Source organism: Chelon labrosus (genome assembly GCF_963514085.1).
Source record: "Chelon labrosus genome assembly, chromosome: 19".
Taxonomy (NCBI): Eukaryota; Metazoa; Chordata; class Actinopteri; order Mugiliformes; family Mugilidae; genus Chelon; species Chelon labrosus.
The window spans coordinates 25,306,054-25,321,155 of NC_140352.1; the positions used below are offsets into that span (position 1 = coordinate 25,306,054).

Below are 15,102 nucleotides of genomic sequence, written 5' to 3' on the forward strand. Positions count from 1 at the left end.
AAATAATACATACTATATTAAAATGCCATTTCTTATCTTTAATTTGAGTGCTGTAAGTTTACAACAGTTTCAGAAGAACACTAAAATAGATTTAGGACTTTTAACGCATAGTATTCACACACATTCACATAATTCCAAACTGCAAAAAAAAATGTTTTGAAAGGTAGAAACTCAGTGTATGGAAGCTCGAATTCAATAAAGACATTTTAGCAGGCAGGTCTGATACTAACTTCTGAAAGCTTGCATAGTATTTTGAAAAATCTTTTTTACTTTAAAATACTTTTTGAAAGTATTTTTTCGATTTGTAAATCTCCATCAATATTATATTTTTCTTTCTTCACAGTTGCTCCCCTTTTACAGTGTTGCCCCAACATATTTTGATGCATTCATTAATACACAGGATTAGATGTTACAATCCCTTGTGCCAAGATCCCAGGCAAAACACATTTAGAGGCCCTGTGACAAATGAGAACCCCGAACAAACCTATGGTCATGTGATATGATGATTAACCTACAATCTAAATGAACTAACCTAGTTGATTGCCAAGTATGATATTCCATGCAAACATCGATTTAAATATCTACAAGTGAGAAACTTTATTAGATCATCTCAAAATCAGTGCTTGTCAATCCCTCCGTTGTCCACTTTGGAAACAGAAATGAAAAGAGACTGCTTTGGAAAGGGAATAATCTCCAAACTATATAATATGTTAGTAGAGGGTTCCCCTGAATCTTCTTTAGGAAAACTTAATGCCTGGAGGGAAGATTTACAGGAGGACTTATCCTCCGAAGACTGGGAGGAGGTATGTGCTGAAGCACAAACACAAACTACCAGTACTCGTCTCAAAGTACTGCAATATAATTGGCTAATGAGGACATATGTGACTCCAGAAAAGCTTAATAAGTATAATGGTGATATCCCAGACTTGTGTTTCAGGTGTGGAGAGGAGAAAGGGACGTTCTTCCACTGTGTCTGGGAATGCAATAAAGTACAACAGTTTTGGAAAGAGATTAAACAAGCTCTGGACACTATATTGGGTATACAATTAGCTCTTGACCCTAAACTTTTTATTTTAGGTTTATATCCTGATGGACATCTTATGTCTAGAAAGATAATTACCGCCCTGGACTTATGTCTACTGCTGGCAAAAAGAGTCATAGCACTCTCATGGAGGAAGACCAGTAAACCAAAACTCATTAACTGGATTAAGGAATTGTCCACAACTTTACCTATGGAAAAAATTACTTACATTATCAAGGGGAAACTATCACTTTTTCAAAACATTTGGGGTCCCTTTATGCAATATATGGAAAATGTGGATCTTAGTAGTATGGTGAATGAGGCTGATGAGGTGTAATTGTTGTTGGTCCTCTGCAGTTTCCTAAACTAATTCCTTTTATTTAAATACTTGATCTTTAATGCTGTGTGAATTGTACATTTGAGTTTGTAATTTTGAACCTGGACAACAGTGCAATTAAGTTGAAGTTGAGCAACCCTTGGAAAATAGAGAAACTTGTTGTTTTTTTTTTGTTTTTTTTGTTTGTTTGTTTTTGTTTTGTTTGTTTTGGGGGGTTTTGTGTTTTTCTTTTATTTGATTAAGTTACTATTTACAGGTCATATATCTTGTACTTCCACTTAAATGTTGCTCTATCATCTTATAAATGTCTGATTTGCAAGGATGGGCGATTGACTGTTATACAATAATTTAGCTGCCCTGGATGTTTCCTTTGATGTGGAAGCACTCTAATTTCTGTATATCATTTTGAAACTCAATAAAGATATTGTTGAAAAAAAAAAAATGAGCTAACCTAATGCTGCTGGCTTATATGGCCCGCTCAGCAGCTAACCAAACAAAGAAATATCACTACCAACCAACATGAAGACATCAGGATACCTGGCCTAGTCACTAGCAGTATGCAGCATGTCATTGGGGCTTAAAATTGGTTACTATACACAGACTTGCGTAGCTGGTAGTTCCTGGATTTACATTAAGGTTGTCAAAGAGCTAACATTTTTTCATTTTCTACATTAAATGTACACATCCAAATTTAATTACACAAAAGGCAGCATCCTTTATAGAACATGTAAAGCACTATATACCTACAGAGAGTCAGAGCCACTACTAGGGTTGCCAACCGTCCCTTTGAAAAACGGAATCGTCCCGTATTTACAAACAAAAATACTCGTCGCGTATTGCTGAAACAGGACGCACTTTGTCCCGTATTACTGTGAGAAGCAAAAATAGTGTGTAAAATGTCAATAGTATTAATGAATAACAGGGCGCTTTATATGAAAATTTACGGTAAACTTATTCCCAGGCCGTCTCCTGCTCTGTGACCAATGAGCTGACAGCGGGAATCCCGCTCATCTCATTGGTCGAGGTACTGTTACATGCGAAGAATATACCGGAAGACAACAAAGCAACAACTTTTCGTGACACTTTCTGTATGCACTTTTCTTATTGCACTATTACAAAAGGGATCTTCTGTTTTCTATTGTTTTCTATTAATTTATACAGTTTTAGCTAAGCAGGACAGGTTTCTGTTTAAGAAAGATTTTATTTTATTCTGTTAATTTTGTTAATTTGTATTAAAAATAGATTGTTCGGGGGGTGCTGTGGAGCCGCGAAGCAAGATGGCAGCTTAAAGTGGATGCTCCTCACAACTCTGCTAAAAGTTTACAAAGTCCTAGTCATTAACGCTTCTAACTAGTTCTTCAAGATGTCTAAACAAACGACACTCAAAGACTGTGAGAGTGGTACCAGGTCACGTGGTTCTCAGAGACCCAAAACTACAACCACGACTACTGCGGTAGCCGACGATGCTAACGAAGAAGCTAGCTCACGGTCTGACTTAGCTGTGGTGCTTAGTGAGCTGCAGTCACTCCGTACGACTATCTCCGCAATTAACATCAAAATAAGTACTCTGGATAGCTTCGGAGCAACACTTGACATCGTCGAGAGACGCATAGCTGAGATGAATAGCTCTGTTGATGCTGTGCAAAAGAGTTTTGCGGACCTTCAGCAAGATATTACTGCTAACGCTAAGCGGCTCATGGAGGCCGAAGGCCGCATAGGGGACACCGAAGATAGTCTGGAGTCTGTGAAAACGGAGCTGACCGACGCCATTAAACGCATCTCCTATTTGGAGTCTAAGACGGAAGACTTGGAAAATCGTGGTAGGAGAAAGAACTTGAGACTAGTGGGGCTCCCTGAAAACGCTGAAAAATCCCAGCCCATGATTGACTACGTCCAGCATATGCTGCCGATCTGGCTGGGGCTTGATGCCGCCAAGACGTTCACCCTGGAAAGAGCGCATCGCACTCTGGCAAGACCAAGACCGGATCAGAGCAGGGCCGTGATTATCCGTTTCTTGAGGTTTCAGGACCGCGAGGTCGTCTTCAACACATCCAAACAACGCACGCTCACTCACGAAGGCCACAAGATCTTCTTTGCTCAAGACTTATCAGCGGGAACCATGAAAGCACGGAGCCCATTCAATACAGTGAGGAAAAAGTTTATGGATGCTGGAACTTTCCGGGGTTTCACCCTGCGTCCTTGCAAGATGAGGGCTCTACACAAAGGGAAGGTGGTTCTTTTCTCCACACCAGAAGAAGCTGAGAACTTCCTCCTAAGCTCCTAAACTTCTGGATGGCTGAAGAGTATAGGTAACTACGACAGGCCTGATAAGGATAATAATATAGGTGCATTGTAGTTCAATACAGGCTTTCTCATGTTATATATACGGTTTGCACTTTCTACTTTATTTTGATTATATGTAGAGCTGCTACTACCATATCTGGTGGACACTTTATTTTCTGCACCTATTATAGACCTATACTCTTGTCCAGTTGATACAAACTACTGAAATGGTTAAACTAAGAAGCGTTAATAATACTATGCTTTATATCTATCATACTAGGACGATGAATGTTTGAATGTTCAGGTTAAGATGCAGGGTTCGTGGGGGGGCACGTGAGCTGCCTGGGAAATGTGCCTGCAGTTAAACCACTCCTCACTAGTGTGGATTGGTACTTGCCCCTGCACTGTTTGGTTTAAGTAAGGGAAGGGGGGTGGGATTTCAAGGTTGGGTATTCTTTGTATGTTTGGTTCAGTTCTTATTATTTTCATTTATTTTGTTTGTTTGTTTTTTGTCACATTCAACATGGTCGTTCATCTCATTGCAATCAAAGCAGCATGGAAAGCTCAAAACCGCTTGATTTGATATTTACAAGCTGGAATGTCAGGGGACTCAATAAGTTAACTAAATTGAAACAGGTAATGAACAGAATTAAAAACCTACACTCTAAAATAATTTTTCTTCAGGAAATTCATATTACAGTCACTGAAATTAAGCAGGTGCAACGCAGGTGGCCGGGTCAAGTCATACATGCCACATATAACAATCACGCTCGGGGGGTACTAATACTTATCCACAAAACAATTCCTTTTCAACTTACTAATACTATTCGGGACCCCCAAGGAAGGTTTGTTATCGCTCAGGGTAGGATCTTGTCGCTCGCATTGAACTTGGTCAGCATATATGGTCCTAATGAAGATAACCCCAAATTTTTTGAAGATTTTTTTTTAACTTTGTCCTCATTGCATGGCCTAAATATTATCGGTGGGGACTTCAATTGCACTTTGAACCCGTTGGTAGATCGCTCTACAAACATGATCCTCATAAAAAACAATCTAGGAGAACAATTTTGCAATATATCATAGACTTAAACTTAGCAGAAATTTGGAGGAAAATTAACCCAGATAAATTGGAATTTTCATGCCACTCAGGAATTCATAAGTCCAGGTCTCGCATTGATTATTTTTTGGTGTCGCAAGAACTGGTATCCAAAATTAAGAATTGTTGGTATGACTGCATAGTCATTAGTGATCACTCTCCTATTTCTATGTCTGTACATATAGAGAAGCTTCAACAACCTCCCCCCAATTGGCGACTACAAGTGAGGTGGCTTCAAAACCCGGAATTCATTAAATATGTGGAAGATAAAATTGACGACTACTTTCTGATCAACACTAATCAAACTAACGCCTGCACTAGATGGGAAGCCTTCAAGGCATATATTAGAGGACAAATTATTAGTTTCACAAGCACCCAAAACAAGAAACGAAAAGTGGAAATTAATGAATTAGAGAAACGAATAAAATCTTTGGAAATAGATATAAATAACAATGATGATCCTGAAAAACAAAAACAGCTACTAATACTGAGAACGGAATACAATTAATTAACGTCTGATATAGCAGCAAAAAGTTTACTGTGGTTGAACCAGGCCTTCTATGATCAGGGAGAAAAGGCTGGTAAATTGTTAGCTTGGAGAATCAAAAAAATACGATCTGAAAGAGCCATTAATGGCATAATGGCACAATCAGGAGTGATGTTAAGTGATCCTGAGGATATTAATAATGCATTTAAAGAATTTTACCAGTCATTGTACAAGTCAGAATGCTCCCCCGCTTCCGCTTATAGAGATACCTTTCTTAACCACCTCCAGTTTAAAACGCTCGCAGAAGGAATTACAGAGGACTTGGATAATGACATAACGGTGGAAGAACTGTTGCAGGCCATTAAAAGTATCAACTCAGGCAAAGCTCCAGGGCCCGATGGCCTTCCAATAGAGTTTTATAAGACCTTCCAGAAGCAGCTACTGACTCCGCTTTTGAACATGTTTAATGAATCGTTTAATGATGGCACCCTACCTCCAACTTTACGGCTAGCTACAATAATCCTTATTTTAAAACCTGGGAAAATACCAACAAACTGCTCCTCATATAGGCCTATCAGCCTTATGGGAGTTGACACGAAAATATTGTGTAAAGTGCTTGCTAAAAGGCTAGATCCATATATTCCTTCTTTGGTACATAGTGATCAGAACGGGTTCGTACAGGGTCGCCAGGGATTTCATAGCATTAGGAGGGTCCTCAACATAATCCACTCTCAAAAGAATGCCAGGGACACAGCGCTGCTATCTTTAGATGCTAGACAAGCGTTTGACAGAGTTGAGTGGCCTTATTTGTTCAATTTGTTACCAAGATACGGACTTGGGGGAAAATTTCTGAAATGGATAGAATTATTGTACACCAGCCCTACAGCACGTGTAATGACGAATAATAATCTGTCAAGCCCGATAACTTTAGAGAGGTCGACCCGTCAGGGCTGTCCTCTTTCTCCATTACTATTCATTCTGGCCATCGAACCTTTAGCCATGTCCATTAGAGCTGAGGCCAATTTGTCGGGTATAACAATCGGAGATTATGAACATAGGATATCATTATATGCGGACGACGTGATCCTTTTTTTATCGAACTTATCAAACAGTGTCCAGACATTATTACATTTAATTACTAAATTTGGTCAGTTTTCTGGATACAGTATTAATAATGCAAAATCTTCTATACTTTTCTTGAACAAAGACGAAAGGATTAATCCAGTCATTAATACACCCTTTTTTAATACGAGGGAAGGCTTTACCTATCTCGGAATTAAGATTACCCCCCAAATTGATACAGTTGTTGAAGCAAATTATGACCCATTGGTGAGAGAGGTACGAGACTCACTTGAAAAATGGACAACAATGCCAATATCGCTGATCGGCCGGATCAATTTGATTAAAATGTCTATTTTGCCGAAATTTTGTATCTGTTTCAATCACTCCCAATATCTCCGCCAAAATCTTTTTTTAAAGAAATGAACAGTGTATTTTGTAGGTTTATCTGGAACAACAGAAAACCCAGACTCAGACTCAGGTTATTGTACTTGCCATATGATAGGGGTGGATTACAGATGCCCAGTTTAGAGTGGTATTACTGGGCCGCTCAGCTGCGCAGCGCTATGTTTTACTTTGTGATACACTCTCCTCCAGCATGGGTTCATATTAAACAGGCTTCAATATCCAAGTTGCCATTAAGCCTGTATTTATATTCAGCAGATCTTAAAACCTTAAAGAAAAAAACAACAAATCCTTTCCTTAAGAACTCTATTGATATCTGGTTTAAAGCTCACAGACATATTGGCGATACACCTCCTATCTCTCAATTTTCACCTATTTGGGACAATGTGCAGTTCATTCCTGGCAGGGGAGTTGGTGGTTTTCAGATTTGGGCCAACAAGGGGGTGCAAAAAATTGGAGATTTATATGTAGAGGGAATTTTACTAACATTTAATGACCTTTGTTTGAAATATTCACTTCCAAAAAAATTTTTTTTTAAATATCTACAACTGAAACATTACATTTCTTCAAAGCAACACCAGGCTACACATAAGCCGCCGCTGTCCTGTCTCGAGGGTATTGTGTTAAAACATATGCACGGGAAAAGGCAGATTTCTATACTATACGCAACATTTGTCTTGCACGACAGGGAATCTAGCCACGATAGGAGAAGAGCATGGAGTTTAGACATTAAGGAAGATGTTGATGAGGCTGAGTGGGCAGCGGCTTGTTTAAAAGCTCAATCACAAACTATTAATACCCGAATGAAACTATTGCAACACAAATGGCTGATGAGAACATATATAACCCCTGAGAAACTAAATAGGTGGTCCCCAGGCATTCCAGATACATGTGTTAAATGTTTGACTGAGAAAGGTATTTTAATTCACTGTGTATGGGAATGTCCTAAGTTGGTAACTTTTTGGAAAATGGTTGTCCACACTCTAAGTAAAATCACAAGAACCCAGATACCCTGCTTGGCAAAACTTTGTATCTTAGGGATATACCCAGATAACTTCTCCCCCAACTCTAAATGTAAGACTTTGATTGATTTTGGCCTCCTGCAGGCCAGGAGGATGGTTGCTTTATCGTGGAGAGAGATCGAGGTATCTTCTGCCCAGTCTTGGATTAGGGAAATGGCAATGTTCGTTACATTAGAAAAGCTAACCTATGTAATCAGAGGTAAAGCACAAGAATTTGAAGAAATGTGGACACCCTTAATGGTTTTTCTCAAGCAACGATAGACTATACATATTTGGAAAGCTACTGAATGTGACAACCTTCTTTTTCATTTAATGTTTTATTGCTTTGTTTTGATTTTTTTTGATTTTTTTTCTGTCTGTATTCTGTTTTGCTTTCTGCATAATGTGTATGCAGCGAGGTAAGCTTGTATCCTGATGTGATATTTGCCGCTGTGTTTTGTAATTTCTTACTGAAAATCAATAAAAAACATTGTTCAAAAATAGATTGTTCAATAATAATTTGTAATTCAAAAAAATAATTTGTTTGTCAGAAAATATGCATCTAATTCAATTCAGGTTCGAGTCAAATAGTTAAAAAACCATTTCACACAAACATAAGGGCTAAAAAAATTCACCATGCCGGGAAGGGTGAAGGCCATTGGGTCGGCAGGCCCTGCCAATGAGGTATCCCTTATTTTTTTTTATGGGAGCTGGCAACCCTAGCCACTACCCAGCATGAAATAAAGATCCAGGATGTATATCAGGATGATGGCCCCTCCTTGATGAAATAACTCAGGCAGCAAAATCATGAAGACAAACAGAAAGAAAAGCAGGAACCATCATAAGAAGACAAACCCCTAGAGGGTATGTACCACTGGCAAATAATAGAAGTGTCTGATATCAAGAAATCCTAACAGTGGCTAGAAGAGGCTGGACTGAAATACAGCAAAGATGCACTAATCATGACACCACAGGATCAGGGTCTTAGTACAAGATCAGTAGATGCCAGGGTCTACCACACCAGGACTGACCCCAGGTGCTGGATGTACAAAGATGCCCCTGAAACAATCCAGCACATAACAGCATGGTGTAAGATGCTAGAAGGCATGGTGTACATGGAAGGCCATAACCAAGCTGCTGGCATTATGTGCAGAAATATAGACTGGATGTCCCATGGTCAAGTAGTGGAGAATGACCAAGCCAAGACCTTGTGGGACTTCCAGACACAGAGTGACAAACTGATGGTTAACCAACTGAGCATGGTAGTGGTGGAAAAACAGCAAAGGAGAGCCATAGTTATAGATGTAGCAATTCTAAATGACAGCAGGAAGAAACACGAAAAGATCAAGACATATCAAGGGCTGAAAGTACTCAAGAAGATGTGGGAGGTTAAGGCAACCATGGTCCCTGTGGTCACTGGAACACTTGGGGCAGTGAAACTCAAATTGGGGCAGTGGCTCTAGCTTGAGATAAAAGAAGAACAGTTGCAAATAGACTTAAAACTGATTGTCTCTTCGTGAGACATGGTGTTTCTCTACCCGCTCTACATCGTTCCACAAGTACCATTATCTTTAGCTTTAGTGATATTCAGGTGCAGGTTGTTGTGAGAGCACCCATGATTGAGGAGCAATTTTCTTCAGTGTTGTGGAACAGCAGTTGTCCAGTTACTTGGTAAAAATAGACTAATTGATACGTCGGTGCAAAAGGCTGGAATCCCCAGCTTCTCCGGATGCTTAGAGCACACCAGCATGATTTGGCACCAAATTCAATTGGCAAAGCGAGAGAAGAGAGAACTGCATGTTGTATTCCTAGTAGGGCTGAACGATTTGGGAAAATAATCTAATTGCAATTTTTTTCCCCCAATATTGCGATTTAATATGCGATTTTTTTATTTATTTTTTATTTTATCCTCTTTTTTTTCCCAACAAAACATAATGCATGATTTAAATATGAACAACACAATACTAGATACATTCAGTGTAAAATGTTCTTTCCCATAGGCTGGGCCTATATGTTAGAATTAAATTAAAAGATGTATGATTTGAAATAAGTTACATTTTTATTTAACTGCTCATTACAGAAACATTTGTGGCTTTGCCACTGTGCATTTGAAGGGGAACTGCTGTTTTTTACAACCTGGACCTTATTTCTAGTAAATATCATCGTTTACTCACCAATATCACTTTTGTCTCATTTGCACTTGTTCAGGAGATAATTAGATCAGCGTATATCCATATATATATATATATTCATATAGCAGGAGTGGCCAGGGCCATGTTACAGGTAAACAAGCCGACCGTCACGGGTGCGCATGCTGCTCCGAGATGACATTGTCCAGGTCATAAGACATCTTCCGCTTCGCTAGCATCACGTGACCGTGTAATAGTGCAAGTTGCGGTTAGCAAATCGCGTTTTATCATATCGCGATATTATCGCAAATGCAATTAATCGTTCAGCCCTAATTCCTAGACCTGGCTAATGCTTTTCGGTCAGTATCACATCACGTCTGCTATGTGTATGTACGCTTAGCCATATTCTGACAGGGTTAGTCCCAAGGATAATATACAAGTAAATTCCATGGCTGTTAACAAAGAGAATAGACACATCAAGTTTGTATGGGAGGGAGAAAAGTCTAGATTACTCAGCATCAGGCATACCATGGGGCAGCTAAGAGTAGGAGGAGCCTGGGAGATGAGGGCAGACTTGAATAAGCAGCTAGTTATTCCAACCGAGATAGCTAGCTAGATAATGAAAAGTTCTCAAAAGAACTTTAGCAGGGTTATTGATTGAAAAGTTAATGGCTAATTAATTTTCACGGCGTGGCACAGTATAACTCCAAAGCTAATATTTCGTGAAGTATGTACCCAAGCTTAATTAAACTTCATATCATTTATAATAATATGATTCTGTACAAGCACTCCAAATTTTGTGACCCTTGGTCTCTAGGGGGCGCTACAAAAGCAACATTATGTGTAGACGCCCATCAAGTTGCGTAACATTATGTCTACAGGGGGCGCTACAGGTGACACAGAAAGATTTCACATGACTGTAAGGCCTATAACTTTTGAAGTATTCACCCAGTCCTTATGAAACTTAGCATCCGTCATTATAACATGCTTGCGTGTTAAGCAGCTAGTTATTCCAACCGAGATAGCTAGCACCCGACTACAGCCAGATCTGCAGTTGTGGTCTGAGCCAGAGAAGGTAGTCTATTTTATTGAACTTACTGTCCTGTGGGAAGATAGAGTTGAGGAGGCTAACGAGCCCAAGAGAGCTAAATATGCAGAACTGGCAGCATATGCAGAGCAGAAAGGATGGAGGGCCCACCTGCGGCCGGTGGAGGTGGGTTGCCATGGATTTGTGGCAAATCCAGGAGTGATTCCAGAACATTCTCAAAGAACTCTGAGCAAGGAAAGGACAGAAACTCTTATCTTAGTGAGGAGGTGTGGTTGACCCCGTTGCTGGGTATGAGTCATCATTTCAAAAGGTGTGATTGGTTGATCCTAAAAGCTAGATAAAATACACTTTTGGTGATAATGGGCATAGAATGGGCTGACAAATCAATAGACTTAATCACAGAATCTAATCTCTATGAATACTGTGTAATCAGGGGTCCATGCAAAAAGTTATGGCCTCATAAAGTTCGTTGATTGCTAACCTCGCAATGAACGAACTTTATGCGGCCATTAGTAAACAACAGACTGATCATCCGGAGGCTGCTTTTATTGTTGCGGGTGATTTTAATCACTCAAACTTAAAGACTGTGCTCCCCAAATTCCACCAGCATGTTTCCTGTCACACCAGAGGAAACAAGACTTTGGACCATTGTGATGGCTGCATCCACAGCCACACAGGATTGGAAAGTCGGAAACCCCCTAGCACTGACACCTTTTTAGTTAGTAGTACATTTGTGTTAGTTTGCTTTAGCTGGTTTATTTTGCAAATAATTTACAGATAAAAGACAGGACACATGTTTGTTTTACTTATCACATTTATATTTTGCAGAGTCATTAGTTCTAATGTTAATTGTTATTTTTTGAGTTACCAGTGCTGGTGGGGTCCCCTCGTGGTGGTGCTGCTGCAGGAGGCCGGGAGCAAAGGCTGAGGAAAAGGGTCGGGCCTGCTAAATGGTCTCCTGGGCCGATTGGGCTGCACCATCTCCCCAATACCTCCAGGGAGGAGGATTTAGATTAGTTTGACTATTTTTGTTTCTTAGGGTATTTAGAATTTTTGTATTTCTTTATTAAGGCCTTTGTTTAGAGAATTCTCTGTGTTTTTTTTGTTAGATGTTAATTGTTGTAATATGGCTTAGTGAGGTTAGTGTAGTGTCTTTCAGTTCCCCCTAGTGTGTCAACGTGGTCTGATCAGCCACTATATATGTGCCCCATTGTGTTAATTTTGTCAGGTCTGTTTGTTGAGTTTGTTCTTAGTTGTTTTCAGTTACACACTGAGTCCTGTTAATTTGACCTCTTTTATGGGCCCAAAAGTTTAGCAAGTTTTTTGTAAATTACTTTTTTTGCCTTTTTGTTAAATAAAACCTTCTTTTCTTTAAACCACCTGAGCATTCTCCTGCTTTGGCCAGCTCGGTCTCTCACATATGGTGTCAGAAGTGGGATACAGCAGGTTGAGAATACAGGTGTGTTTTTTTTCTTCAACATTTTTTTTCGACTGTTTTTTTTCTTTATGCTACTCCTCCATTTTGAGGCATGCAGCGAGGAGGAAGACAGACAAGAGGAAGCCGGGCAGAGCTAGAACACGATGTGAATGGTGAAGAGGACATGGAGACGGCAAAGAAGGAAGAACCAGGCGCTGAGGGTAAAGAGGGTGCGGAACCAAATTTAGGAGACCTGGTTGGCATTGTGCAGGCCTTCATGGGACAGCAGGCAGCCAGGGATGTGAAAATACAGGAGGACGCTGCATGCCAAGAGCATCGATTTAAAGCTCTACAGCATCAGTTTCGGCTCTTGCAGCAGGAAGTACAGGTACGCACTTCCCCAGAGTTAAATCTTTCTTCAACAATGCCAGACCCTCTGGAGACGCCTGACATGGAGGAGGATATCCCGCAGGCCCGAGCCATAGCCCCTACAGCCATAACCCATCCAGTTGAAATTGCATTTGGTCAGTCTAGAGTGTCTCATGAGCCCAGGCTTGAAAGATTATCAGAAAATGATGATGTTGAACATTTTCTAATAACATTTGAAAGAATTGCAGCAGCATGCCGGTGGCAGAAATCTGACTGGGTCTTTCGCCTCATTCCACTGGCCAGGCTTGAGTTTAGATGTTGCTCAGTTCTGTAAGAGTTGCCCTCAGTGTCAAAGGACATCAATTAAGGGCCCTACCAGAGCTCCACTACAACCTCTCCCAATTATAACTACTCCCTTTGAACGCCTTGGAATGGACATTGTTGGCCCTGTGGAAAAGAGCAAAACAGGAAATCGCTTCATGTTGGTCATTACTGACTACGCCACCAAATATCCAGAAGTGTTCCCCCTAAAATCCATTAAAGCAAAAACTGTGGCTTTTTCCTTGGTGCAGTTTTTTGCAAGAGTGGGGTTCCCTTGTGAGATTTTAACTGACCAAGGTACTAACTTCATGTCTACACTTTTGAAACAGGTCTACCAGCTGCTGGGAATAAAGAGCTTGCGCACCACCCCGTATCATCCGCAGACAGATGGACTGACGGAGCGCTTTAATCAGACGCTAAAGCAAATGCTCCATAAGTTCGTGGATGAAACGGGTTCTGATTGGGATCAATGGCTCCCATACCTTCTTTTTGCCTATAGGGAGGTTCCTCAAGCCTCCACCGGGTTTTCTCCTTTTGAACTTTTATACGGTCATGAGGTGCGGGGCCTTCTCACCTTGTTAAGAGAGACCTGGGAAGGGGGTCATGGGAGGGGGGAGCCAGTTAATGTTGTCTCGTATGTGGTGCAGATGAGAGAAAGACTTCAGAGGATGAGCGAACTGGCCCAAGCGCATATGGCAGAGGCCCAGCAGCACCAGAAGACCTGGTATGACAAGTCAGCACGACAAAGAAGCTTTGAACCTGGTCAAAAGGTCCTGGTCATGCTGCCATCTACTGACAGTAAGCTGCTGGCAAAGTGGCAGGGGCCTTTTGAGGTCCAAAGGAAACTTGGGCCCACCACGTATCAGATCTCCACTCCAGGGCAGCAGCGTTCTACTCGTGTGCTTCATGTCAACCTCCTCAAGGAGTGGGTTTCACGGGTGGAGAAAGGAGCAGATGTGTTGCTGATCCAGGCGGTCAAGGAGGAAGAGGAGGTGGATCAATACCTGCCCATACCAGTACCCTCTGACGTTGACTTGAGCCATCTCTCGGAAGATCAGCAAACTCAGGTGAAAGCTTTAATTCAACCAGAAATTTTTCAAGAGTACCCAGGTCGTACTGATCTGGTAGAGCATGATATTGTCTTGAAACCTGAAGCAACTGTGAGACGTATGAGTTACAGGATACCAGAGCGCCTTCTGGTGTCCCTGAAGAAGGAAGTGGATCTCATGCTGTCTCTAGGAATAATTCAGCCTTCGAAAAGTGAGTGGTGTAATCCGGTAGTTTTGGTTCCTAAGAAGGATGGAACAATAAGATTTTGTATTGACTTCAGGTACATTAACGCCATTTCAAAGTTCGACTCATATCTCACTCCGCGGATAGACGACCTCATTGAGCGCCTTGGAAAGGCTAAGTACCTGACCACTATTGACCTCTGTAAGGGCTACTGGCAGGTTCCTCTGACCCAGCAGTCTCGACAGCTGATAGCATTCCGGACTCCCTGGGGCCTCTACCAGTTTACCGTTTTGCCATTTGGGCTCCATGGTGCCCCTGCAACATTTCAAAGGCTGATGGACCAGGTACTCTGTGAACTCTCTGATTTCGCATGCGCATATCTGGATGATATTGTCATTTTCAGCACCACCTGGGAGGAGCACTTGGAACACCTGAGGGCAGTTCTGGAACGCCTAGGATCAGCAGGCCTGACAATCAACCCAGCCAAGTGTGTCATCGCCAAGAGCGAAACGGAGTACTTGGGGTTCACCATTGGAGGTGGGATAATTCAACCACAAGTTCATAAAGTTCATGCACTTGAATCATGCCCTCTCCCAAAAAGCAGGAAGCAGCTCAGATCTTTCCTGGGGATGGCTGGCTTCTACCGCCGGTTCATCCCAAACTTCTCAGACAGGGCGGGTCAACTGTCAGACAGAACCGGCTCAAGATGCCCTAACCAGGTCCAGTGGACAGCTGAGGCTATTGCAGCTTTTAAGGACATCCAGCAGTCTCTAAGTAAGAGCCCAGTTTTGCACAGTCCCGATTTTGATAAACCTTTTATCTTGCAAACTGATGCATCTGAGAGAGGAGTGGGAGCTGTGCTTCTGCAGGGATCAGCAGAGGACCTACATCCAGTG

The 15,102-nt window shown here is 41.3% G+C and overlaps 1 protein-coding gene across 1 annotated transcript in view; it reads right to left on the minus strand.

The window, feature by feature from the left end:
• The window catches only part of ryr2a (ryanodine receptor 2a (cardiac)), a gene marked incomplete at its 5' end in the record, with an annotated part of 253,225 nt that overhangs the window by 10,421 nt on the left and 227,702 nt on the right, over positions 1 to 15,102 (minus strand).